General features: G+C 43.0%; 1 protein-coding gene across 8 annotated transcripts in view; it reads right to left on the bottom strand.

The window, feature by feature from the left end:
* The window catches only part of LOC140469554 (uncharacterized), a 151,606-nt gene that overhangs the window by 87,524 nt on the left and 37,224 nt on the right, over positions 1 to 26,858 (bottom strand). Inside the window, exons 1-3 of one of the 8 annotated variants that reach the window (XM_072566181.1) lie at positions 23,675 to 23,775; positions 21,180 to 21,248; positions 19,082 to 19,616 (exon numbers count right to left, since the gene is read on the bottom strand). The exons of 5 other annotated variants lie outside the window; for them this stretch is intronic. The gene's annotated coding sequence lies outside the window, so the exon portion shown is untranslated. Of the gene's footprint in view, positions 1 to 19,081; positions 19,617 to 21,179; positions 21,249 to 23,674; positions 23,782 to 26,858 lie in introns of those variants that run through there. 2 more of the 8 variants (XM_072566180.1, XM_072566177.1) reach the window with 2 other exon arrangements.

The raw sequence follows: 26,858 nt of genomic DNA, 5'->3' as shown, positions 1-26,858 counted from the left end.
ATATCCTACACTCAACCATTACTATTAAGCTAGGGTTAATCCCCTGAACAACCCTGGTTCAATGGATAATAAAGCAGGGCATGCCAGGAGCAGGTACCTAAAAGAGGTACCAACCTGGTGAAGTTACCAAACAGGACTTCCTGCATGCCATACAGCATAAGCAGCAAGAGATGGAGCAAAGCGATCCCACAACCACTGGGTCAGATCTAAGCTCTGCAGTTCTGCCACAGTCAAATGGTGACAATTCAAAAAACTGGCTGGAGGAAGCACATCAAAAATCTCCAACCTTACTGATGGCAGGTGCCCAACACATCCATGCAAAAGACAAGTATGTGCAGCAACTGTCAGCCAGAAGTGCCAAATGAATGATCCATGTCAGCCTTCTCCAGTGGTATCCAACATCACCGATGCCAGTTTTCAGCCAACTCAATTCACCGCAAATAAAATCAAGAAATTGACAAATTGTGCAAAGGCTATGAGCAGATTCTGACAGTCGTACTGATGAGTTGCGCTCTCTGACTTGCTAATCACCAAGCCAAGTAGAACAGCAGCACTGCATCTACTAACAATTAGATTAGATTAGATTACTTACAGTGTGGAAACAATGTAGAACGTCAGCCAGGTATGTTCATCACAAAAACACAGGGTAAATCCAACACAGCCAATTTCCCTTCTGTCAATCTACTCTTGTTAATCAGTAAAGTGATGAAAAGTGTAATCAAGCAATATCTGCTCAGCGACACCCAGTTTGGGTTCTGCCAGGGGCACTCAGTTCCTGATCTTGTTACAGACCTGATTCACAAATTGAAAAACAGCTGAATTCCAGAGATGACAGGTCAGTCCTGCACCAAAACCACCTATTTCCACTTCAGTGACCTCACACAACTTCCACCTTAGTCTCATCTCATTCACTGAAATTCTCATCCATTCCTGTGTTACTTCTAGAATGAATTATCCACACTCCGAGCCAACCTTCCACATTCAACCTCCCTGTAATCTCAAGAAAATGTAAATCCCTGCTGCCTAAGTGCTAATTTTACCAAACTTCGTTCATCTAGCTAAATAGAACATAGAACATAGAACAATACAGCACAGAACAGGCCCTTCGGCCCACGATGTTGTGCCGAACTTCTATCCTAGATTAAGCACCCATCCATGTACCTATCCAAATGCCGCTTAAAGGTCGCCAATGAATCTGACTCTACCACTCCCACGGGCAGCGCATTCCATGCCCCCACCACTCTCTGGGTGAAGAACCCACCCCTGACATCTCCCCTATACCTTCCACCCTTCACCTTAAATTTATGTCCCCTTGTAACACTCTGTTGTACCCGGGGAAAAAGTTTCTGACTGTCTACTCTATCTATTCCTCTGATCATCTTATAAACCTCTATCAAGTCACCCCTCATCCTTCGCCGTTCCAACGAGAAAAGGCCGAGAACTCTCAACCTATCCTCGTATGACCTACTCTCCATTCCAGGCAACATCCTGGTAAATCTTCTCTGCACCCTCTCCAAAGCTTCCACATCTTTCCTAAAGTGAGGCGACCAGAACTGCACACAGTACTCCAAATGTGGCCTAACCAAAGTCCTGTACAGCTGCAACATCACCTCACGACTCTTGAATTCAATCCCTCTGCTAATGAACGATAATACTCCATAGGCCTTCTTACAAACTCTATCCACCTGAGTGGCAACCTTCAAAGATCTATGTACATAGACCCCAAGATCCCTCTGTTCCTCCACCTGACCAAGAACCCTACCATTAACCCTGTATTCCGCATTCTTATTTGTTCTTCCAAAATGGACAACTTCACACTTGGCAGGGTTGAACTCCATCTGCCACTCCTCAGCCCAGCTCTGCATCATATCTAAGTCCCTCTGCAGCCGACAACAGCCCTCCTCACTGTCCACAACTCCACCTATCTTTGTATCATCTGCAAATTTACTGACCCACCCTTCGACTCCCTCATCTAAGTCATTAATAAAAATTACAAACAGAGTCATTAATAAAAGGGTCCTGTTGAAACGCAACATTTTAAAATTCTCACCCCTGATTTAATTCTTGGCTGTGATAATCCCTACTTCCCCCGTGCCACACAACCTTTGAAACCTCATTGTGTTTCAAACTCCAATAATGCATTTATTTACTGTTTTACCTATGTGGCTGTTTCTACAGTTGCCAAAACAACATGGTCTCAAATTCCCATCCTAAACCTCACAGGTCTGCTTTCCTCTTTGAAGACATTCTTGTAAACCTGCTAGTTTGGCAATGCTTGACCTAATCTGTGGCCTGATGTCAAAGGTTCTCAATAATATTTTTGTAAAATTATAAACAAAATAAAAACATAAACTCTTGCTGATTTTGACATACATCATCAACTCTTCCTGACTGTTGGGTGAATGACATGTAACTCCTTATCCAAACACATTGTGGGAGCACCTTCATCACACAAGCTGTAACTGTACAAGAAAGTTAAAAATCACCTTCTCCACAGGCAACAAGGCTTTGGCAATGATCAGTGGTATCTGTGGAAGGAGATTCTGGCTTAGTGGTGCTGGAAGAGCACAGCAGTTCAGGCAGCATCCGAGGAACAGTAAAATTTGCAGTGTGATGTAACTGAAATTATACATTCAAAAACTGATTGTCTGTTAAGCCTTTCATCTGTTAGAATACGGTGATAGTTTCACTTCTTTCATGTGTAGACAGTTTGGAAGAGTGGTCCAGGAAATGGCTGATGGAATTCAATGTGAGCAAATGCAAGGTCTTGCACTTTGGAAAAAAGAATACAAGCACAGACTACTTTCTAAACGGTGAGAAAATTCATAAAGCCAAAGTACAAAGGGATCTGGGAGTGCTAGTTGAGGATTCTCTAAAGGTAAACATGCAGGTTGAATCCGTGATTAAGAAAGCGAATGCAATGTTGTCATTTATCTCAAGAGGGTTGGAATATAAAAGCACCGTTGTGCTACTGAGACTTTATAACGCTCTGGTTAGGCCCCATTTGGAGTACTGTGTCCAGTTTTGGTCCCCACACCTCAGGAAGGACATACTGGCACTGGAGCGTGTCCAGCGAAAATTAACACGGATGATCCCTGGAATGGTAGGTCTAACATATAAGGAACGGCTGAGGATCCTGGGATTGTATTCATTGGAGTCTAGAAGATTAAGGGGAGATCTAATAGAAACTTACAAGATAATACATGGCTTGGAGAGGGTGGAAGGACTGCAGACCAGGTACGAAGATGATGCTGAATATCAATCTATTGATGGATGAGATCTATGAGATCTATTGGTGGATGAACGGTTGAGGGAATGTTCACTGCACAGGGTGGTGGGGAGGGTGGCAGTTCATACTGGTGTTGGAAAGTGTACATTCTGTAAAGTTCAATCTCAAAGTGACCATTAATTTATTACTTTGCTGCTCTGCTTTTCCCCACATTTTGTTTTTCAAATCAAACTGAGTGTGCAGATCATGATATATTGGAGCAGAATTAGGCCATTCAGCCCACAAAGACCACTCCACCATTTAGTCATGGCTGATCTGTTTCTCAAGTGCATTCTCCTGCCTTTTCCCTGTAACGTCATGATCCCATTACTAATCAATGACTTGGCTTGCCTTACGTGGCAAGCAGTTGCCCAGAATCACTACCCTCCGAGTGAAGAAACTCCTCCTTATCTCAGTTCCAAAATTGTCTTTAATCTAAGGCTGTAGCCTCGGATTCCGGTTTTTCCTATTCATGGAGTTGAAAAGTGTGGCACTGGAAAAGCACAGCAGGTCAGGCAGCATCCAAGGAGCAGGAGAATCGATATTTTGGGCAGAAGCCCTTCATCAGGAATGTGGAGGGGGGAGGTGAGAGATAAATAGTAGGGTGGGGGTGGGAATGGGTTAAGGTAGGTGGTATGGCAATAGATGGATGCAGATAGGTTATTGTGATAGATCAATGGAGAAGGTTAAATCTGGGATGAGGTGAGGGGTGGGCAGATTTGGAAGCTGGTGAAGTCAGTGTTAATGTCTTGTGGTGGTAGTGTCACAAGGCAGAAGATGAAGTGTTCTTCCTCCAGTTGGTGGGTAGCTTTGATTTGGTGGAGGAGGCGGCCAAATATTTGAATGTCCTTGGGGGAGTGTGAGAAGGAGTTGAAGTGGTTGGTCACAGGGTGGTGGGATTGTTTGGTGCATGCTGACCACAGACATTCCCTGAACCTCTCTGAGAGTTGACAGTCCCTCTCCCCGACATAAAGGAGACCACATCAAGTGCAACAGATGCAATCTGGACTTCCTGCTTAAGATACCGATCATGATAATTTATATATTTTCCATTGATTTACACAACTTGAAGAAGAACCCTTTTTTCACTTTCTCAGAACCACTGTTAATGGCCGTCTTTTAACCCACTATTCCTTACAGATACGAGTATTCTCTATACAGTCAACAATAGGCTTAGACACAAGCAAAGTTTGGTTAGTATGTGGGGCATGTGACTGTGAGAGACATGAATCTGCTTTCTCCGGTGGCTGTGATTGGTGGCAGAAAGGGGGTTTGGGCACCATTGGTTGGAAGTGTGGCTGGGAAAAATGAATAGAGACACTTCACAAACATCTTGTGTCGGTGGCAGATCCTAAATAAGAATCTCCAGGCCTACATTAGGAGATTGTAGTCTTTATTCAGGGAAGAGGCCCAGAGATGCCATCTTTATAACATCAAAGTGGACCAGTGCATGTGCATGGCCATCTTGTGGGAAAATGTTACGATGTCACTGGGGATGGCACAGCAAGTGTTGATATGACTGAGGAGACTCTCAGCAGGGACGGAATCTCAATTTACAGGGAAGATGAATCGGATTGATGGCTGCAGATAATAATGTGAGAAACCACACAACACCAGGCTATAATGGAATGGATGAGAATTTCAGAAGCAGATGAGCTGAGCGAAATCGGTGATGATACAGAGTTGGAAATAGGTGGTTTTACTGATGATGTGGACATGTGATTGGATTTTGTTTGGGGTGAAATATGGCACTAAAGTCCAGAACAATCTGTTTCAGCGCTAGAAAATTCCCAGGGAGAAAGATTCAGTCAGCGACTGGGGAATAGAGTTTGTAACAGGAACAGAAGGCACTGACTTTCATCCTCCTAATGTCTGACTGACTGAAGGAAGTCATTGTTCCTCCACTATTGGATGTCAAACAGGTCAGGACAGTGCGTCTTGGAGGGTAACTTGGTGGTGACAGCATTGACACTGAGTCTTTGAGCTGGTAAAAATCCTGTCAAGTTTCTGGGCAGGTTTAGATATACAGAATCCCACTTCTTTGCCCCCTATTTTTCTGACCTCCTCCCCATGTCTCTTTATTTTCCTCACACGTGAAGACTTCACTGTTGTGGTTCTGTTCGCCGAGCTGGGAATTTGTGTGCAGACGTTTCGTCCCATCTCGGTGACAGCCTCCTGTGAAGCGCTTCTGTGATGTTTCCTCCGGCATTCATAGTGGTTTGTCTCTGCCGCTTCCGGTTGTCAGTTCCAGCTGTCTGCTGCAGTGGCTGGTATATTGGGTCCAGGTCGATGTGTTTGTTGATAGCGGACAGCTGGAACTGACAACCGGAAGTGGTAGAGACAAACCACTAATAAGGCTGGAGGAAACATCACAGAAGCGCTTCACAGGAGGCTCCCTCCTAGACAGGGGATGAAATGTCTGCAACACAAATTCCCAGCTCAGCGAACAGAACCACAACAACGAGCACCCGAGCTACAAATCTTCTCACAAACTTTGAAGACCACACTGTCTTGAGCAGGCCCAGAGTAGAAAGCAGGCTCCTTCCCTAACTGATAGTCTTAGTTCAGTTTCTATAACAATCCAGCAACTCTGATGATAATTTGTCCAAGATGCTGGCTCCTCATTATTACCCGGTTCACTCAGAATAATTTCACATCCTGAATTTATTACTTTGTGCCTTTTCCCTCATTCCATTTTCCTATTTAAATCAATTATGGGGTATGCAAAGAGGAAGAGGTCAGGATACTGAAACCTTGCATCGCACTGTGATTTGACACAATTTATCATAACTGAACTATAAACAGATTTGAAACATCGAACGAGAAATACCATTCACGGTGGGGAGAACAGATGTTCTGTTTGCAGAAAAAGCTTCAGCCAATCAACTAGCCTCAAGATACACAAATGCAGTCACACTGGGGAGAAATAGAAAGGATTCTGTTTGCCACTCTCCACTATAAATTCATCAATGTGTTCACACTGGGGAGAGGCAATTCATCTGCTCTATTTGTGGGAGGGGATTCACTCAGTTATCCACCCTGCTGAAACACCGATGAGTTCACAATGAGGACAGACCTTTTAAATCTCCAGACTGGGAAGTACTTTAAAAGTTCCAGTGATCTGATGTCCCATTGGCTTGTTCATTCTGAGGGGAGACCTTTTAAATGTACAGACTGTGGTAAATACTTTTAAAGTTCTCATTATATGCAGTCCCATCAACGTGCTCACACTGAGGAGAAGATCTTTTAAATGTTCAGGGTGTGAGAATTGATTCCAGGGAGCTAATCATCTATCACCATATTCATATTGTCGAGACACGATTCAGGTGCCCTCACTATGGAAATGGTTCAGAAGATCATCTCACCTCACTACACCAAGCGTGCTCACATTAGGGACAGGCTATTCATCTGCTCTGAATGTGGGCTGCTATTTATTTGCTTCTCCACCCCATTGACACACCAGTGAGTTCATTCTAGGGAGATCCATTCACCTGCACTGAGTTTGGGAAGGGATTTTGAGTCATCCCAGCTCAAGACACACCAGTGAGTTCACACTGAGGAGACCTTTGAAATGTCCACACTGTAGGGCAAGGTGTAAAAGCTCCTTGGAGGTGAAGTTACACCAACATGTTCACACTAACTATAGACCATTCAAATGATCTCAGTATGGTTCTAGGTCTAGAGGGTCATCTCGTCTCACTGTACACCAGTGCACTTGCAGCCATTCACCTGCTCAGAGTGTGGGAAGAGATTCAGTCAGAAAATCTACCTCCTGACACACCAGCGGATTCACACAGTGGAGGGACCTTTTAAATGTATAGACTGTGGGAAGTGCTTTACAAAGATTCTGGGATCTGATACGCCATCAGCATGTTCATTCCAATGACAGGCCTCTTAAATGTCCAGACTGAGGGAAGTGTTTTAGAAATGTCCAGTTCTCCAGTCTGGGGAACTGATACTACATCAACACTGTTCACACCTATGAGGGATTATTCAATTAGGTTCAGATGATTATCTCAACTCACTGTACATCAATGAATTCACACTTGGGGAGAGGCCATTCATCTGCTCAGAATGTGGGAAAGGATTCACTCAGAAATCATCTCATGACACATGCGAGAAGATAGCAGCGAGTCCACAGGTGATATCAGGAGCTCTTTTGTGCTGTTAATTGCATTCAGGTCACAAACATGTTAAAACACCCAGCCCAGCTTTAGGTGATAATATTATAGCGAAACATAATTATTTGGATTTGGATTTTGCTGAATTTATTTAATATCCAGAACAATTCCTTGTGAATATAAATCAGAGAACTAGATATCCATGTAATATACAAACAACAGTAATAATGGGTAATTTCAATTCCCATACAGATTAGATGAAGCAAATCAGTATGATTGCTGTGGCGGGTGAATTTCTGCAGTTTGTATTGAAGCTTTTCATATTTAGGTTTTAGGTTCAGTCTTCTGGAAAGACAAGACTCATTAATGACCTTGCTGTTAAAGAGTCTTTGTTAAATAGTGACCATCACGTGGAATTTTAATCAAGTTTAGAAGTGATTTAAAGACAAAAATATAATTTGCTGGAAAAGCTCAGCAGGTCTGGCAGCATCTGTGGGGAGAAATCAGAGTTCATGTTCTGGGTCAAGTGACGCTTCATCAGTTCCAAGGAATCCTCACCTGTATTTTTGTCTCTGATCTACAGCATTTGTAGTTCCTTTGGGTTTGAAAGTGATATATGTTATGAAGGTATAGGTGTGTACTGAACCTTTATGAGAGACTGGAAGCTGGCATGGACTTAGGGAAGCACAGTGTGCGCTGAAGGAATTTAAAATGTAACATTTGACTGTGAAACACCAACAATGCCAATGAGTTGCCGTGATACAAAAACAAATTCAAATTCGGCCAGTTTAAATTATTCTCCAGATAACAAAATACAACCAAATTTGAATTTAGTATTTTGACAACATCAAACCAATGAAATGATCCGATGTTTTGGGGTATAAAACTGGACATTTTGAACAGTTAGGGGAGAACAGCAACAAGCAACAAACAGACTGCTAGCCAAATAAATTAGATTCCCTACTGTGTGGAAACAGGCCCTTCAGCCTAACAAGTCCACACCAACCCTCCAAACAGTAACCCACCCAGACCCATTTCCCTCTGACTAATGCACCAAACACTATGAGCAATTTAGCATGGCTAATTCACCTGACCTGTACATCTTTGGATTGTGGCAGAAAACCAGAGCACCCAGAGGAAACACATGCAGATACACAGAGATTGTGCAAACTCCACACAGACAGTGACCCAAGGTGGGAATTGAACCCAGGTCCCTGGCATTGTGTGGCAGCAGTGCTAACCACTGAGCCACCGTGCTGCCCAGAAAGGGCTCTCTGAAAGGTATCTGTCTATAAGAAATTGTTGCAGCAGAACACCAAAGTCGACCTAGAGGAATTACAGAGAAAGTTTGGTATCTGAAGACTATAACTGGGTTAAAAATTAAGTTTGTTGTAAATTTAAGAGGGAATTTATCGGACCAGTACTGTAGAGTGGGAGGTAAAAGATAGGTTTAAGAGAAATGAGTTGTAAATATTTGTTGTTTTAATATTCTCTGTTGGACTTAAAGAATAAAATGGTTAATTTTTACTTTAAATAGTGACCTCTGGGATAGTTCTTTGCCTCTTGAAATTTAACAGATTATGGCACAAGATGAGGTTGTGTGTGTCAGGCTTCTGGGCGGCACGGTGGCACAGTGGTTAGCACTGCTGCCTCACAGCGCCAGAGACCTGGGTTCAATTCCCGCCTCAGGCAACTGACTGTGAGGAGTTTGCACATTCTCCCAGTGTCTGCGTGGGTTTCCTCCGGGTGCTCCGGTTTCCTCCCACAGTCCAAAGATGTGCAGGCCAGGTGAATTGGCCATGCTAAATTGCCCGTAGTGTTAGGTAAGGGGTAGATGTAGGGGTATGGGTGGGTTGCGCTTCGGCAGGGCGGTGTGGACTTGTTGGGCCGAAGGGCCTGTTTCCATACTGTAAGTAATCTAATCTATCTAATCTAATCTAAATTAGCAGTGTTGTAACTTATAGCTCATGCTGGAATTAGGGTCTCAATGTGAACAATGGAATGGCGAGTTGTCTGTGATGGATTGGCAAAATACACAAAATTATTTGAAAGTACACAGGTATTAGCGAGTATTTGAATAATTATTGCATGGTTTACAACAAGTATGCATTTGTTGAAGATAGGAATACGCATTAGGGAAATAAATTAGCTATGGCTGGCAAAAGCACTGAGAGATTATATCAGATCAAAGGAAGTAGTTTGTGAGGTTACAAGGAAATGCAATAAACTAGATGATTTGAAGTAATTTATAATCAAACAAAAGGATGACCCAAAAATAGATGAAAGGGGAAAAGATGCTCATAGGAAACAAAGATGGACCATAAAAATTGCTTAGGTATGTGAAATGCAAAAAAACTGCAAAAGCCTACTGGATTGACGCCCCAAGCAACTTCAATATTCAGTCCATCATCACTGACACATAGTTATAGAAGTATAAGCCATCTCCAAGATGCACTGCAGTAACTCACCAGAGCTCCTCCAATAGAACCTTTTGCTGACTTTGAACACTAAGAAGGACACAGACAGTAAATTCATTGGAACAACACTTCGTGTAACTGCTATCTCAGTGCATATTGCATTAATACTTGGAAAATCACCGTTCACCATCACAGGGTCAAAAATGTGACTGTATGTGCACCAACACCGCATGGACTGCAAACATGCAAGAAGTCAGATCCCCACTCTTCCTGGGCAGTTATGTCTCAGCAATAAATGCTAGCAGAACCAGGAACACCAACATCCTGTGAATGAATTTTTAAAATTACAGGAGTGAAACTTCACTGAGATTGTGCATTTATAAAGCATATTGCTAGGAAAATGTATTCAAAGCTGTTTATGTTAAGGCCTTTCAAAAATTGTCTTAAATACAGGGGCTCTTTTTCTCTTTAGTGCAATAAACATGTTGTTTTAGCGAAAGAACATTGGCAGTTTCAGTTGTCCAGTAACTAATCATTACCTAACTAAATTGCAAAAATGGAATGTATGATCCATCAACAATAAGTATACCATTTTGGATACTGTTGGGGGAGGGGGGATGACTTACCAGGGGAAAGCAGTGGGGCACAGGGCTCTGGCACAGAATCTGTCCCTGCTGCTCAGAAGGGAAGGAGAAAGAGGAGCAGAGCAGTAGTCATTGGGGACTCCATAATTAAGGGGACAGATAGGAGGTTCTGTGGGGACGAGAGAGACTCATGGTTGGTGTGTTGCTCCCAGGTGCCAGGGTTCGTGATGTCTCTGATTATGTTTTTGGGATCCTTAAGGGGGAGAGGGAGAAGCCTCAAGTTGTGGTCCACATAGGCACCAACGACTTAGGTAGGAAGAGAGAGGGGGATTTAAGGCAGAAATTCAGGGAGCTAGGAAGGAAGCTGAGAGCTAGGATGAACAGAGTTGTTGTCTCTGGTTTGTTGCCCGTGCCACGTGCTAGTGAGGCAAAGAATAGGGAGAGAGAGAGGAGTTGAACATGTAGCTACAGGGATGATGCAGGAGGGAGGGTTTTGGATTCTTGGATAAGTGGGGCTCTTTCTGAGGTAGGTGGGACCTCTACAAGCACGATGGTCTTCATCTGAACCAGAGGGGTACTGATATCCTGGGGGGGGAAATTCACTAAGGCTATTGGGGTGGGTTTAAACTAATCCAGCAGGGGGTGGGAACCAAAATTATAGTTTGAGTATAGAAAAGGTTGAGAGTAGGGAGGTCCAAAATCAAGTTTCAGGAATGCAAGATGGCACTGGCAAGCAAGAAGTTGGTTTGAAGTGTGTCTACTTCAACGCCAGGAGCATCCGGAATAAGGTGCATGAATTTGCAGCATGGGTTGGTACCTGGGACTTCAATGTTGTGGCCATTTCGGAGACATGGATAGAGCTGGGACAGGAATGGTTGTTGCAGGTTCCAGGATGTTTTAGTAAGAACAGAGAAAATGGTAAAAGAGGGGGAGGTGTGGCATTGTTGGTCAAGGACAGTATTACAGTTGCAGAAAGGATGTTTGGGGACTCATCAACTGAGGTAGTATGGGCTGAGGTTAGAAACAGGAAAGGAGAGGTCACCCTGTTGGGAGTTTTCTATAGGCCTCCAAATAGTTCCAGAGATGTAGAGGAAAGGATAGCAAAGATGATTCTCGATAGGAGTGAGAGAGACAGGGTAGTTGTCATGGGGGACTTCAACTTTCCAAATATTGACTGGGAACACTATATTACGAGAATTATAGGTGGGTCAGTTTTTGTCCAGTGTGTGCAGGAGGGATTCCTGACACAGTATGTAGACAGGTCAACAAGGGGCGAAGCCACATTAGATTTGGTACTGGGTAATGAGCCAGTCAGGTGTTAGACTTGGAAGTAGGTGAGCACTTTGGTATTAGCAATCACAATTCTGTTATGTTTACTTTAGTGATAGAAAGGGATAGGTGTGTACAACTGGGCAAAAGTTACAGCTGGGGGAAAGGCAATTACGATGCGATTAAGCAAGATTTAGGAAGCATAGGAAACTGCAGGGGATGGGCAAGTAGTAGGGTTGTTGTAATGGGTGACTTTAACTTTCCCAATATTGATTGGAACCTCCTTCGAGCAGATGGTTTGTAAGGATCTGTTTTTGTAAGGTGTGTTCAGGAGGGTTTCCTAACCCAGTACGTTGACAGGCCGATGAGGGGAGAGGTCATTCTAGACTTGGTGCTCGGAAACGAGCCGGGGCAGGTATCAGATCAGGTGGTGGGACAGCATTTTGGTGACAGTGACCACAACTGCCTCACATTCTATGGAGAAGGAGAGGATTATGCAAAATGGGACGATATTTAATTGGGGAAGAGGAAACTATGATGTGATTAGACATGAGTTAGGAAGCATGAATTGGGAGCAATTGTTCCATGGTAAAGGCACTATAGACATGTGGAGACTGTTTAAGGAACAGTTGTTGCAAGTGATGAATAAATATGTCCCTCTGAGACAGGCAAGTGGTAAAATAAAGGAACCTTGGATAATGAGAGCGGTGGAGCTTCTCGTCAAAAGGAAGAAAGTAGCTTACATAAGGTGGATGAAGCTAGGATCAAGCTCAGCTCTAGAGGATTACAGGCAGGCGAGAAAGGAGCTCAAAAATGGTCTGATGAGAGCGAGGAGGGGGCACGCGAAAGGCTTGGCAGAACGGAGAACACAAAAGCATTTTACACCTATGTGAGGAATAAGAGAATGGTCAAAGAAAGAGTAGGGCCGATCAGGGATAGCATAGGGAATTTGTGTGTGGAGTCTGAGGAGGTAGGGGAAGCCCTAAATGAGTTTTTTGCTTCTGTCTTTACTAAAGAAAAGAACCTGGTAGTGAATGAAACCATTGAGGAGCAGGTAGGCATGCTGGAATGGATAGAGATTGAGGAAGCTGATGTGCTGAAAATTTTGTCAAACATTAAGATTGACAAGTCACCAGGGCCAGACCAGATTTGTCCTCGGCTGCTTTGGGAAGTGAGAAATGTGATTGCTTCGCTGCTTGCGTAGATCTTTGCATCCTTGCTCTCCACCGGAGTCGTACCTGAGGACTAGAGGGAGGCAAATATAATTCCTCTCTTCAAGAAAGGAAATAATGAAATCCACGGCAATTACAGACTAGTCAGTCTCATGTCTGTCGTCTGCAAGGTGTTAGAAAGGATTCTGAGGGATAGGATTTATGACCATCTGGAAGAGCACAGCTTGATTAAATGCAGTCAACACGGCTTTGTGAGGGGCAGGTCATGCCTCTCAAATCTTATTGAGTTCTTTGAGGATGTTACTAGACAAGTTGATGAGGGTCAAGTGGTGGATGTGGTGTATATGGACTTCAGCAAGGCATTTGATAAGGTTCCCCTTGGTAGGCTCGTTCAGAAGGTCAGGAGGAATGGGATACAGGGAAATCTAGTTGTCTGAATACAGAATTGGCTGGTCAACAGAAGACAGCGAGTGGTAGGAAAGGAAAGTATTCTGCTGGAAGTCAGTGGTGAGTGGTGTTCCACAGGGCTCTGTTCTTGGGCCTCTACTCTTTGTAATTTTTATTAATGACTTGGATGAGGAGATTGAAGGAAGTTTGCAGATGACACAAAGGTTGGAGGTGTCGTTGACAGCTGTTGTCGGCGTGACATTGACAAGATGCAGAGATGGGCTGAGAGGTGGCAGATGGAATTCAAACTGGATAAATGCGAAGCGATGTATTTTGGAAGGTCGAACTTGAAAGCAGAGTACAGGATTCTTGGCAGTGTGGAGGAACAGCGGGATCTTGGTGTGCAGGTACATAGCTCCCTTAAAATTGCCACCCAAGTGGACAGGGTTGTTAAGAAAGCATATGGTGTTTTGGCTTTCATTAACAGGGGGATTGAGTTTAAGACCCGTGAGATCTTGTTGCAGTTCCATAAAACTTTGGTTAGACCGTATTTAGAATACTGTATCCAGTTCTCGTCACCCTATCACAGGAAAGATGTGGATGCTTTGGAGAGGGTTCAGAGGAGGTTTACCAGGATGCTGCCTGGAATGGAGGGCTTATCTTACGAAGAGAGGTTGACTGAGCTCGGACGTTTTTCATTGGAAAAAAGAAAAAGAGGGGACCTAATTGAGGTGTACAAGAGGCATAGATAGAGTTGATAGCCAAAGACTTTTTCCCAGCGCAGAAATTGTTAACACGAGGGGTCATAGTTTTAAGCTGTTTGGTGGAAGGTATAGAGGGAATGTCAGAGGCAGGTTCTTTACGCAGAGAGTTGAGAGAGCATGGAATGCGCTGCCAGCAGCAGTTGTGGAAGCGAGGTCATTGGGGATATTTAAGAGACTGCTGGACATGCATATGGTCACAGAAATTTGAGGGTTTGTACATTAGCTTTACCTTACATGAGGATCAATGGTCAGTGCAACATTGTGTGCTGAAGGGCCTGTTCGTGCTGTACTGTTCTATGTTCTATGTAAAATATCGTGTCCTTCCCTGACCCTGACCAAATTTGAAGGACTTAACCTGCAGTGTATGAGACTCCCTCCTTAAACACAACATCCAGGTAACTCTTCCCCTTCTGTGAAATGGTGTGTTATTTGAAGTTTAGACTCAGCCCATCAACTGAACTGGAGTTCTGCAAGCAATCAGCACTTGCAACAGATGTGGCACGATTAACCACAATGGGGTCCATCAGCTCTCACATGCAGGGACAACATACTGCCTGACATTGCATTTCCAAATTATTTAATTAGCCTTAACATTACATTTTTACATTTCCTCCTGGCCTTTAGTTTTTAATCTATGACATATCTCTCCAATTTACGTACAATCTGAAAGCAATTTAGAACAGGTATTCAAATTAGAGGTTACTGAACAACCAATGAATATGCGGCTTTTCCTGTTGTTAGGACACAAAGGTCAAACCCATGTTAATTAAAACCTAACACCAAGAAAAGCTCGCCTCGGCTCATAATCTGTTAAAATGTGGGTGACAGAGAACTCCTAAATTCCACTGTTTAAAGAAAGTAATTATTTATTTTCCTAACTCTAAAAGTGAACATTAAACAAAGAAACTATTCACAAATCCAAGCCTCCCTTCTCTTTACTACATACTACCTGGCCCCAACTATACAAAACAATTTGCTGTTCGAATAAAACACTTAAAAAATTACATTAATCTCAAGACCACATAGTCTCTGTCTTCTTCAGTGTTTTTACTCTTCTGACTGCTGATGTCCCTGGATCATCTACTTTCTTTTTTGCTGCAAGTATATTTCACATAAAAAGGTGTCTTTGATAGAAAGTTTTTTTCTGATTTCTTTGAGAGTAAGACATTATAAGGGCAGTTACTGTCCCTCTAATTTTCAAAGTGTTGGGTTTATACCATTCATGACATATTAATTATAATTTGGTTGGATTCTCGGTGTCAAAACAATAAAATGAAAATTCGATTGGCTTTGGATATCCTGGGGCTTAATTAAAACTAATTGGCTAAATTCGAGTTGTTGTCAAATCAACAACTAAAACTCAGGTATCCATTTAACAGCCAATTGTTATATTTGGAACAGCCCAACCTCTAGCTAGCTGTTCTTTAAGTGTTTTTCTGAATTTAAAGTGACCATACATGTTTTCAACTTCATAACACTGTGATGGCACTTTTTTAACACTGTTGCTGATCCCTGCATCTTCCCCTATACAGGTCCTCTCTCTGGGCTACCTGGGTAAGTGTGTAAGTCTTGAGCTTCCGTGTCAATTTTTATCTCCTACTGATTTCTGTCCTGTTCTGCTGGCTCCTCTTACCCCTTATGCCCCAAATTACTGAAGACTTCACTTGGATATGAAGGAATAGAATTACTCACCAATGAGAGGAGAAGGGAATGATCACCTTCACCATCATTCACCAAACTGACATCAAAATGCTGCAAAGCAGCTCTTTAATGGAAGACAGAGTGAATAGGAAGAGTATATCTTCCACCCAGAGTGTGCAGGGTTCTGGAACTCACTGCTTGTATGTGCTGCAGGGGCAGAAATCCTCCTCATATTTAAGAAGTACTCACCTGTGCACTTGTGATGCCAAGTCATACAAACTTTTGTATCCAGTGCTGCAAACTGGGATTAGGAATTCCCCTTGCCGATAACCCTTCAAACCTTAGTAATTAAAAAAAACTCCTTAAACTTACTAAAATCTCCCAGCATCCATCATACTTAGTGATGTTTTCTGTAAGCTCCTTTTATACGGTGTTACAAATTTCACATGGGAAACTCAAACCAAACACCATATCAAGATTTGACAATTGCGTGACTTTTCCAGACCTGAATATCATTGATCTTTGAATATGATAGGAGATATGTTTGCTCTATCTTTGAGGCGATAATTCAAAGATCAGCGTGACTGCAAATACTGAGGCACACAGACATCTGACTGAGTGTTCCACTCCACTGAATAGGGAAAGAGTTACACAACCTGAAAATAACATCGTTTCCTCTCAATATGAATGGTGCAAAGTGCTCTGTGTATGAATGAGGCTTCAACTGATCATCCTGACTGGAGAGACATAAGGGCCAACAGAGTGGTGCTGGAAAAGCACAGGCAGTCAGGCACCATCTGAGGAGCAAGAGAATCGATGTTTTGCGCATAAGCCACAGAAGGGCACCAGAACCATGGAGATATGGTGGAAATGTGAGGATTATGGGAAAGCATTTAATCATTCATCCTGGTTGGAAAAGCACCACCACATTCATATGGAGACCAGCACCAGACAGAAACCATGGAAATGTGGACACTGCAGTAAAGCATTTGAAGTGCTTCCCTGCTGGAAAATCATTGGTGCAGTTACACTCAGGAGAAGCCATTCCCTTACTTCGTGAGTGGGAAGGAATTTAAGTCCGCCAGTCTAATGTCACATGAATAGATTCACACTGAAGAGAAGCCTTTAGCTGCACTGACTGTAGGTAGTGGGTCAGGAGGCCATATAACATTAATATGCACCAGCAAATTCACACTGTGGAGACGACATTCACCTGTTCAGCTGGTGGGAAAGAATTCACTTAGTCATCCTCTCTGTTGTCACAGCAGTCTATTCATATCATAAAGAAGCTGTTAAGTTACAGTTTATGTGGAAAAAGTTTCAGGCAGTCATCTGTTCTCAGCACACACTGCAGAGAGACCATTCACCTGCTCCATGTGTGGGAAGAATTTCACACATACTTCCAGCCTCCAGATATACTAGCGGATTCACATAGTGGAGAGGCCATACACCTGCACTTCATGTGGAAAGAGTTTCAGACTATCAGTGCACTCTCACTGGGGATAGACCATTCACTGCTGTGTTTGTGGGAAGAGATTCACTCAGTGATCAAACTTTTGGACACACCAGCAGACTCATAAATAACTAACTGCAATGGTTGGCCGGAATGTCCCTTTAAAGAGCACCATCTGTGATATTCTACATGATTCAACCATTTTTGAGAAAACTAATGTTGACAATACAAATTGAGCTTTTATTTCAATGCTAAATTGTTCTCTGATTTAAAATACAGAATTCAGTGTTTGAAAGATTTCACTAATTACGATCTCCAATCAAAGACTAATCTCCCAGGTGTCATCAGGCAGAGGGGAATGCACTGACTAGGTATGTTCTCAGGATGCAGGATGGTCACTACCTCAACAGTTGGTACCAACACCAAAAACAGCAACAATCCACACCAACAGCTAAAACACTGCACATGTGGCTCTTCTGGTAGCCCCTGCCTCTCCTTGATTGTTATTTACCAGAGAGATGGAAAAGGGAGATATGACTTGATGAGATGAGGGATGAGATCAGTACATTCAAAATCCAGAAAGGTCTTGTGATAAATAAACTCAAAGTCAAAATGGAAAATGCTCTTGTCTGAATGGATTACATCCTTGTATTTTCAATTAATGCAGAGAAGAGGTATTGGAGATATTGCTGTACACATTCAATAATTCATTAAAAGCTGTAGTGCTCAAAAACTAAAGTATCATTCATGTAATTCCTATAGATAAGGTGACGACAAAACAGTCCCAGAAAAACGTAAGCCATTAAGTTTACTATCGAAGAGAAGGAAAGCAGAGTGTCTTGGTGAGGTAGAGGAACAAAAGAAACTTGAAGCTAAAATCTGACAGATGTGCCTCAGGTTCACAGGCCATAAAAGTAAAAAAATCCCAGCTCCACTTTCCTATTTGCACCCCACAGACCTTTATCACACATTTTTAACAGAAGCATACTCATTTCTTTCTGGAATCTGTTGATTGATTCTGCCTCCACTGCATTCTTGAACAGCAAGTTCCACAGATTCACAACCCTCAGGGAGAAGTGGTTTCTCCGCATCTCAAGTTTAAACTTACTTCCTCTGAATCTATAATTTTTGTTTTAAGATTAGATTCCCTATAGTGTGGAAACAGGTCCTTCAGCCCAACAAGTCCACACCAACCCTCTGAAGTAACCCACTCAGACCCATTTCCCTCTGACTAATGCACCTAACACTATGGGTAATTTAGCATGGCCAATTCACCTGACCTGCACATCTTTGGATTGTGGGAAGAAACCAGAGCACCTGGAGGAAACCCATACAGACACGGGGAGAATGTGCAAACTCCACACAGACAGTCGTCCAAGGCTGGAATTGAACCTGGGTCCCTGGCATTGTGCTAAACACTGAGCCACCATGCCGCTCTTGTGACTATTATTTCTAGATTGCCCCAGAAGAGGAAACATCTGTTCAAAGTCTTCCTTATCAATCCCACTTAACATTTTGTAGACCTAAGTCAAATCCCCCTCATTTTTCTGAACTCTAGCTATTCAATCGCTTCTTGTACGACAGCCCTTTCATGTCTGGAATCAACCTGGTGAACCTCCTCAGAACTGCCTTTACTGTGACCACATCCTTCCTTTATCTGGAGGGATACTGTCTCCTGTTATATATTGGGCCTGGGAGGGATGTTGTCTACTTTATATTAGGGTCAGGGTGGATGTTGTCACTAATTTTATATGGGGATTATTGTGGATATTCTCTACTCTTTTATACTTGAGGTCAGAGTGGACATTGTCGAATATTTTATATTGGTGTCTGGATGGATATTGACAGCTGTTTTCTGAGTGTCAGGTAGATATGATCTCCTGTTTGTGTAACGGTCTGGGTGGCTATTGTCTACTGTTTACATTGGGGTCTGGAAGGGATATTGGTTACTAGTGGTAAATACATGGAACACCACCATCCAAAAGTGTCCCTGCAACTCACTCACCGTTGTGACTTCAATGTGCATTAGAGCTGTCGGGTCAAAATTGTGCAACTCCCTCCTTAACAGCTTTGAAGGTCATCCTACGTCAAGTGGACTGCAAAGGGCTCACCACCATCTTCTCAAGGGTAACTGGAGATGAGTCATAAATGCCAGCCATTGAATGTTTTGAAGGAGGACTTTGACATAGTTCTTAGAGATAAAAGAATCAAAGGGTATGGGAAGAAAGCAGGAACAGAGAATTGAATTGGATAATCAGCCATGATCACATTGAATGAAGAAGACTTGAAAGCTAAATGACCAACTCCTCTTCCTTACCTATGTTTTCAAATAAACAGAAGAGTCAGGGTAAGAAAAGGCAGGAAGGGCAGGGATTCTCCAGGAGATTACACCCCCAGATCAGCTTTCAGTGGTGAAACTATCGACAGCTCAGGTGAGGTGTTATGATCCCAGCTGCTGTTTCCACTGGATATGTTACATCTCAAAATGAATTACGGTTTGATAGATCATTTTGTATTTTGCTTAACATGGTGGTCTTTTGCTGAAACATAAACATAAGATCTGCAGATTTTGTTTTATCAATGAATAACAATAAATAAAATTAAAATAAAAAAAAGCTATTTAAATATAACACAGTTTAAAAGTTTTCATCTGCCCTGTGAAACAAAATCCCATCTCCTCCTAGACACCATCACATTACAGTTACTAAAAACCAAGCCTGTTCAACATGTTGGTTTGATTTAACTCCCTTTCAGTTCTGGTTATATGAGCTTATGAAACCTTTTCTTCTCCCCAGAAGTGTTATCACACACAGCTAAGCAACCTTCCCAAACCAGAATCACGACTTTTTTTTGCATTTTGTTCACTAAAGACCATCACTCGCAAAACACCTGTGTCATCAATTAAATATTTACAAGCAAAGCCCCATGGTGGGAAATGCAAACTATCAAAAGTAAGGGGTGGTGGTAGGGAGAGTGGAAATGGGCTAAATCAAAATAGAGTTGGAGGCTAAAATAAAGCACTGTATCCCCCACTGTGCCCAGTACTATCTGAAGGCAGTTAAAGTATAGTTAGACACCTCATGTACTTCTCCAAGGACCCAGCTGTGAAGTCTTTCCCCTCAACTAATTTCACTCAAAACAGATGATCCCTGCTCATAGTCTCTATTACGGCAGTGTGACATATTGCCCAAAGAGAGATCCTGTGGTTCAGAAAATTGTGATACAAATTCAGTCAATCCAACCCAAGAACTGAGGTTATCATCATCAAGGCTCCAACAATGTCATCATGACTAAAATCCAGTCCTGAATCTGATGAACAATAACTGCTGAATCAGAGTCCTGCAGTGATGTATGAACTCTTCCCCAAATGGAGCAGGTGAATGACCACTTTGTGCGCACTTGCTGGTCTGTCAGTCATGTTGAAGACTCAGCAAATCCCTTTTCACAAAGCGAGGTAAACAGCTTCGACCCGGTGTGAATCTGCTGGTATCTCAGCAGGGGAAATGAATCACTGAATCTCTCTTCACACATGGAGCATTTGAATAGCCTCTCCCCTGTGTGGGTTTGCTGGTGTCTCAGCAGCTACTGGATTTGAGTGAATCCCTCCCCACACTCCGTGCAAGTAAATGGCCTTTTCCCAGAGTGAGCTCCCTGGTGTTTCAGCAGGTCAGAGGACTGAGTGCATCCTTTCCCACATTCAGAGCAGGTGAATGGCCTCTCCCCAGTGTGAATGCGCTGATGTCTCTGCAAGTGGGAGATTTGAATGAATCCTTTCTCACACACAGAGCAGGCAGAGGGTCTAAATCCACTGTGAACTCTCTGGTGCCTGAGCAGGTTGCAAGATTGAGTAAATCCCTTCTCATACGCGAGGCAGGTGAATGGCCTCTCCCAACGTGACTGTGCCAGTGAAATTCCAGCTGGGAAGAATAACTGAATTCCTTCCCACAGTCCTTACATTTATATGGCCTTCTCTTGGACCGGTCACATTTGTATTTTCCCAGATCACATGACCGGTTGAATCCTTGACCACACGCACATGGAAATGGTTTCTTTGGACTGGGAATGCTGCTTTCCCCTTCCATATTACTGATCATGAACAGTACCTGCTGAATTGGGAGACTCTTCAATTGATTTGATGTCAAATCTGAGCTTCCCATCTGTGAACCCTTTCCCTGTAAAACAAGTTTATTTCCATCATTACTGCAGTAAAATTGCAGGAGGAATTTAAACTAATTTCTTAACTTCCTGCATTGTTACTTGTTGCTCAAGAGTGAATTTCCCTGCTCTCCAGGTTGATTTCAGTCTCTCTCACACAATGTCTCTGTCCCTTTAAATGAGAACAGTACAGAGTCATAGAGATGTACAGCATGGAAACACACCCTTCGGTCCAGCCTGTCCATGCAGGCTAAAACTGTACTTGGTATGAAGCAGGCAACCTGGAAGAGAAAATGCATACGAGGCTGGATCAATGAGGGGAAGTGAATTTACCAAGCAGTGCGGGAACAAAGACATAACTGCAGGAAAGAGTCCGACTGGGACTAAGCTCCTTAGCAATCTCTTAACATCCAGCTCCAACTCATCCTACACCTCCAGCTCTCCATTCAATTCTCCTGAACATTGTAACCTTGGCTAATGCAAAGATCTCAGCAATGTCCCCTTCTCTCATCACGTTTCTGAAATTAAATTTGCAACATTTCAAACAACTTTGCGCACCTTATCAGCAGAACTGGCATTTCCTCTATTATTAACCCTTGGGGAGTTTATTACCAGCTCCTAAAACATTTATGATCATTTGACTACTTCTTGAGACAAAGTTAAAATAAAAAAACAACACCAGGTTATAGTCCAACAGATTGACTTGGGGGCACTGGCTTTCGGAGCACTGCTCCTTCATTAAAAAGTGCCTCCAAATAAACCTGTTGGACTATAACTTGGTGTTGTGTGATCTGTAACTTTGTCCACCTCAGTCCAACACCGGCTCCTCCAATCATGACTACTTCTTTGACACCAGTTTTAAGTCATTTCTAACAACTATCAATAGATTGCATCTAAACAGGATACCCTCAACATTAGGTGCTCTGATATTCAACTGCGTGCAAGTTGTATTTTTTTTCTTAAAGCCCCTCATGTGTCTAGCAATCTGGCAATACAATTAAAGATATTTCACATAGTAATCATAGAACAGAAACCCTACAGAATGGAAGCAGGCCATTTGGCCGATCAAGTCCACACCGATCCTCTGAAGAGCACCCCACTCTATCTCTCGACACGATGGACAATCCAAATTGCCAATCCACCTAACCTGCACATCTTCGGACAGTGGGAGTAAACTGGAGCATCCGGAGAAAACCTACGCAGACATAGGGAGAACATGCAAACTCCACACAGACAGGCACCTAGAGGTTGGAATTATACCCGGGTCCCTGCTGTTGTGAGTCAAGAGTATTAACCACCTAGCCACCACACATCTATTGTTACAGTCTCATTGGCCAATTCCAGTACGTTAACTAGACAGTAACATTCACCAGTGAATTGAAATCTAACAGCAGCATTGCCCTGTCAGGAGAGATTGAGGAAAGTGGAGCTGCCTTCTCTGAAGTATCTACAAATGAACAACATTCTTAAAGAGCTTTGTAGAGTGGAGGTGCCCCCCTGGCTGTTGTGTCTGGATTGAAATAAGCACTGATGGTGTCTATCTCCAGCACCCCCTTCAGCTGCATAAATGTCTAGATTTCTGCACTGCTTTAATTATTGTCTCGAGCATTCCTTTTTCATTAGTGGTCATAAGATCTGGAAATCTCTGTATATGTATCTCATTTTTGTTGTTTTGTCCCTCCTTCAAGCTTTTGTTCACCTGCCCTGATATTTCCTTGTGTAGCTCAGAATTAAATGCTCACAAAATTATTACGGTGCAAAAGGAGGCCATTTAGCTCAACAGGACTCTGAAGAATCATCTCAACGAATTATTCTATACTTTCCCCCATCACCCACCCCATTCTTCCTCTTCAAATAACTGTTCAATTTTATTTTCTTCACTGTACTACTCCACTACACTCTTTGGCAGTGCATTCCAGACCTTAACCTTTTGCTGCATAAAAACGGTTTGCTCATCTCACGTTTGCTTATTTAGGCGAAAATGAGGACTGCAGATGCTGGAGATTAGAGTAAAGAATGTTTTGCTGGAAAAGCACAGCAGGTCAGTTAGCATCCGAGGAGCAGAAGGGCTTTTGCCCGAAATGTCGATTTTCCTGCTCCACGGATGTTGCCTGACCTGCTGTACTTTTCCAGCAACACACTCTCGACCTTTGCTTATTTGCCAAGTACTTTATATCGGTGCCACCTCATTCTTAATTCTTTTGTGAACGTAAACAGTTTCTCGCTACCTATTCTCACGAGTTGGAGATGCCGGTGTTAGATTGGGGTGTACAAAGTTAAAAAATCACGCAACACCAGGCTATATTGCCACAGTTATAGCTGGACTATAATCTGGTGTTGTATGATTTTTAACTTCATCTGAAGACGACGACGATGCAGGACCACGGAGTGAGCCCTAGAACGGGCGGCAGGGCAGAAAGGTTTATTAATAGTTAATACATACCTTAAACCTCGATTAATAACCTGCAACTGCCTGATTAGTGGCCCCAGGGTTTTGTCCCGAAATCAGCTCCGGGTAAACCATCACCATGTTGGATCTTCCAGGATTCGGGCGCATGTGCATGAACTTCGTGACGCTTGGAAGTGAGCGGGGCTTCAGCTTGTCTTTGTTTCCTCACCGGGTCCTAGTGCATTAAACCTTATTTCTGAGCAGTTGGGTTATGGTTTATATTTAGCAGTTTCACTCTCATCCAGCTGCAAGTGACGTTTGCAGACCGGAGGAGTACATAACATAAATTCGCTATGATTTGGAGATGACGGTGTTGGACTGGGGTGTACAAAGTTAAACATCACACAGCGCTGTTCCGAAAGCTAGTGTGCTTCCAATTTAACCTGTTGGACTATAACCAAGTGTTGTGTGATCTTTAACTATATATTCGCTGTGACAGTTACCTGAAGAGGCAGCTTCCCAATGTTTGGTGACATATCAATTCCATGCTCCTGACCCTAAGCTGTGCAGTGTGAAGGGCAGAGAATCTTCTTTCGGTTTAAACTAATTTGGAGGACACGAATGGACAGCGTGTGTAGGTAGGTTCAGTCTGCCTGAACAGTAGGTATCGGAGAATGAGTGACCATTCAACAAGGTCATTTGCTCACCTGATTGTGGTCTTAAGTTCACCTCCCTGCCAGTGTCTGCTTCTTTGTGCCTGGTTGTTGAGTGAGGGGAAGTATACAGTGACCAGCAGCAGAATCACAGACACTAAGAAACACATTCTGATTTAGTTAGTTTCCCATTTTATTGCTGACTTCTGATTACTTTAAATTGATTGGATTCTATATATGGTGAACAAAACAGCAAGGAAGAACCCCCTTCAGGTTATAACCTCTCTCACTGAATGTAGAAAAAGCCCATGGACTGTTCTCAGCCCCTACCAGTGCTCTGTCTCTCCACATTGACGTCAGTGTCTTGTGGCGGTTCAAGATTGGATGATAGTTCCCATCCCTGATGTACACGAGAGAACCAGTTAGTGATTTAATGACAATGCAGCAGTTTTTATGGTCACTATTCCCTAGTGCCAGCCCCACCAATTGCTAGATTAATTCCCCTTGATTTCACAAGCTGCCTTATCTCATACACCTTTTTTGTTTCAGATCAATTCCACAGTGTTTTATAAACTGAGGATGTGCAGTCAAGAGACATACCAAACATCACACCAGGATCTGTCAGAACTGTTTAATTTATTGCTAGCTGAACATAATTGGTTTTAAAACATGGAAGGCGGATACACTATTCACAGTGAGGATAAACTGTGCACAGATTCTGTGTAGACTAGGCCTCAGGCAATCACATGACTTTTTGAAACGAAAACAGTGTCACACTGACAAGAAGCTAGGTATGTGGAGACTGTAGGAAAGGTTTCAATTACCTATCCAAGCTGCAAACATGTTGACACAGTCACACCAGGAAACAAAATGTTCACCTGCTCTGTATGTGGGAAGGCAGTTATGAAGTCCTCCCATCTACTGGCTCACCAGTGCAATCTTTTATGGATAGGGGGTGTTTCCCTGCTCTTTGTGTGGCAAGAAATTCATTCGTCATCCCACCTGGTGACGCTACCAGCGAGTCCAAACTGGGGGGGAGATTGTTCACAAGCTCTGAGCATGGGAAGGATTTCTCCTTGTCATCTAGCCTGTTGAAACATCAGCGTGTTCACTCTGGGGAGAGATCTTTAAATGTACAGACTATGGGAAATGCTATCAGAGTTCCAGTGATCTGATGTACTTTAAAAGCTCAAGTGGATTGATGTATTATCAACATATTCCCACTGAAGAGAGATCATTCAGGTGATCTCACTGTGGGGCTGTGTTAAGACATCATCAACCCCCACTGTCCACCAGCGAATACAGGGAGAGGCCATTTCCTGTTCTGAACGTGGGAAGAACTTCACTGTAATTCAGCTTCACTTAACCAGTGAGTTCACACGTAACTGCAGTGAATGGATTTTTTGATTTGTTTGTTCACAGGATCACCACAAAATGTTTCATCTGTTGAAACTATCCAAAGGATATTAAAAGAGTCAACGACATTGTTATGTGTCAGGATTCACATGTAGGCTAGATCAGGGGAGATGGTAGATTTCCTTCACGAAAGATTATGAATGAACCAAATGAGAATTCACAAAAACTGGCAGGTTACCATTAGGCTAACCTTTTTAACTCCAGAATTTTATTACATTCAAATTCCACCATCTGCAAACTGTTGTCAATTCCTCAACAACTGAATTTTATCAGGACAGCAAACTTTATTTTAAACAGCACATAATGGGGAAGATGATGGCCAAGTAGCATTATCACTCGACTAGTAATCCAGAAACGCAGAATAATGGTCTGGGGACCTGGGTTCGAATCCCACCACGGCAGATGGTGGAATTTCAATTAAATTTAAAAAAAGAATTAAAAATTGACTGATGACCATGAAATTGTCAGGAAAAACCCATCTGGTTCAATGCCCTTTCGGGTAGGAAATCTGCCATCTTTACCTGGTCTGGCCTACATAGGACTCCAGAGCCACAGCAATGTGGCTGACTCTCAACTGCCCTCTCAAATGGCCTAGCAAACCACTCAGTTGTATCAATCACTAGAAAGTCAAACAAAGAAATGAAACCAGACGGACCACCATTGACTTTGGAACCAGAAAAGACCACAGCAAAAACACCAAACAGCCCGACTGACCATACAATGTTCTCCTGACCAACATCTGGAGGCTAGTACTGAAATTGGGAGAGCTGTCTGACAGACCAGTCAAGCAACAGCCTGACATAGTCATTTTTATGGAATCGTACCTTACAGACAACACCCCATACAACACCACTACCATCCCTGGATATGTCCTGTCCCACCAGCAGGACAGACCCAGCAGAGGTGGCAGTACAGTGGTATACAGTCAGAAGGGACTTGCCTTGGGAGTGCTGGACATAGACTCCACACGCCAGGAAGTCTCATGGCTTCAGGTTAAATATGGGCAAGGAAACCTCTTACTGGTTACCACGTAACGTCCTCCTTCAGCTGATGAATCAGTACTCCTCCATGTGGAACAACACTTGGAGGAAGCACTGAGGGTGGAAAATGTACTCTGGGTGTCCATCACCAAGAATTGCTTGGCAGCAGCATTACTGATCGAGCTGGTC

Source organism: Chiloscyllium punctatum, chromosome 49, assembly GCF_047496795.1.
Source record: "Chiloscyllium punctatum isolate Juve2018m chromosome 49, sChiPun1.3, whole genome shotgun sequence".
In the NCBI taxonomy this organism is placed as follows: Eukaryota; Metazoa; Chordata; class Chondrichthyes; order Orectolobiformes; family Hemiscylliidae; genus Chiloscyllium; species Chiloscyllium punctatum.
The sequence above is the reverse complement of the archived record's forward strand: the minus strand, read 5'-3'. Positions and strand labels throughout refer to the sequence as shown.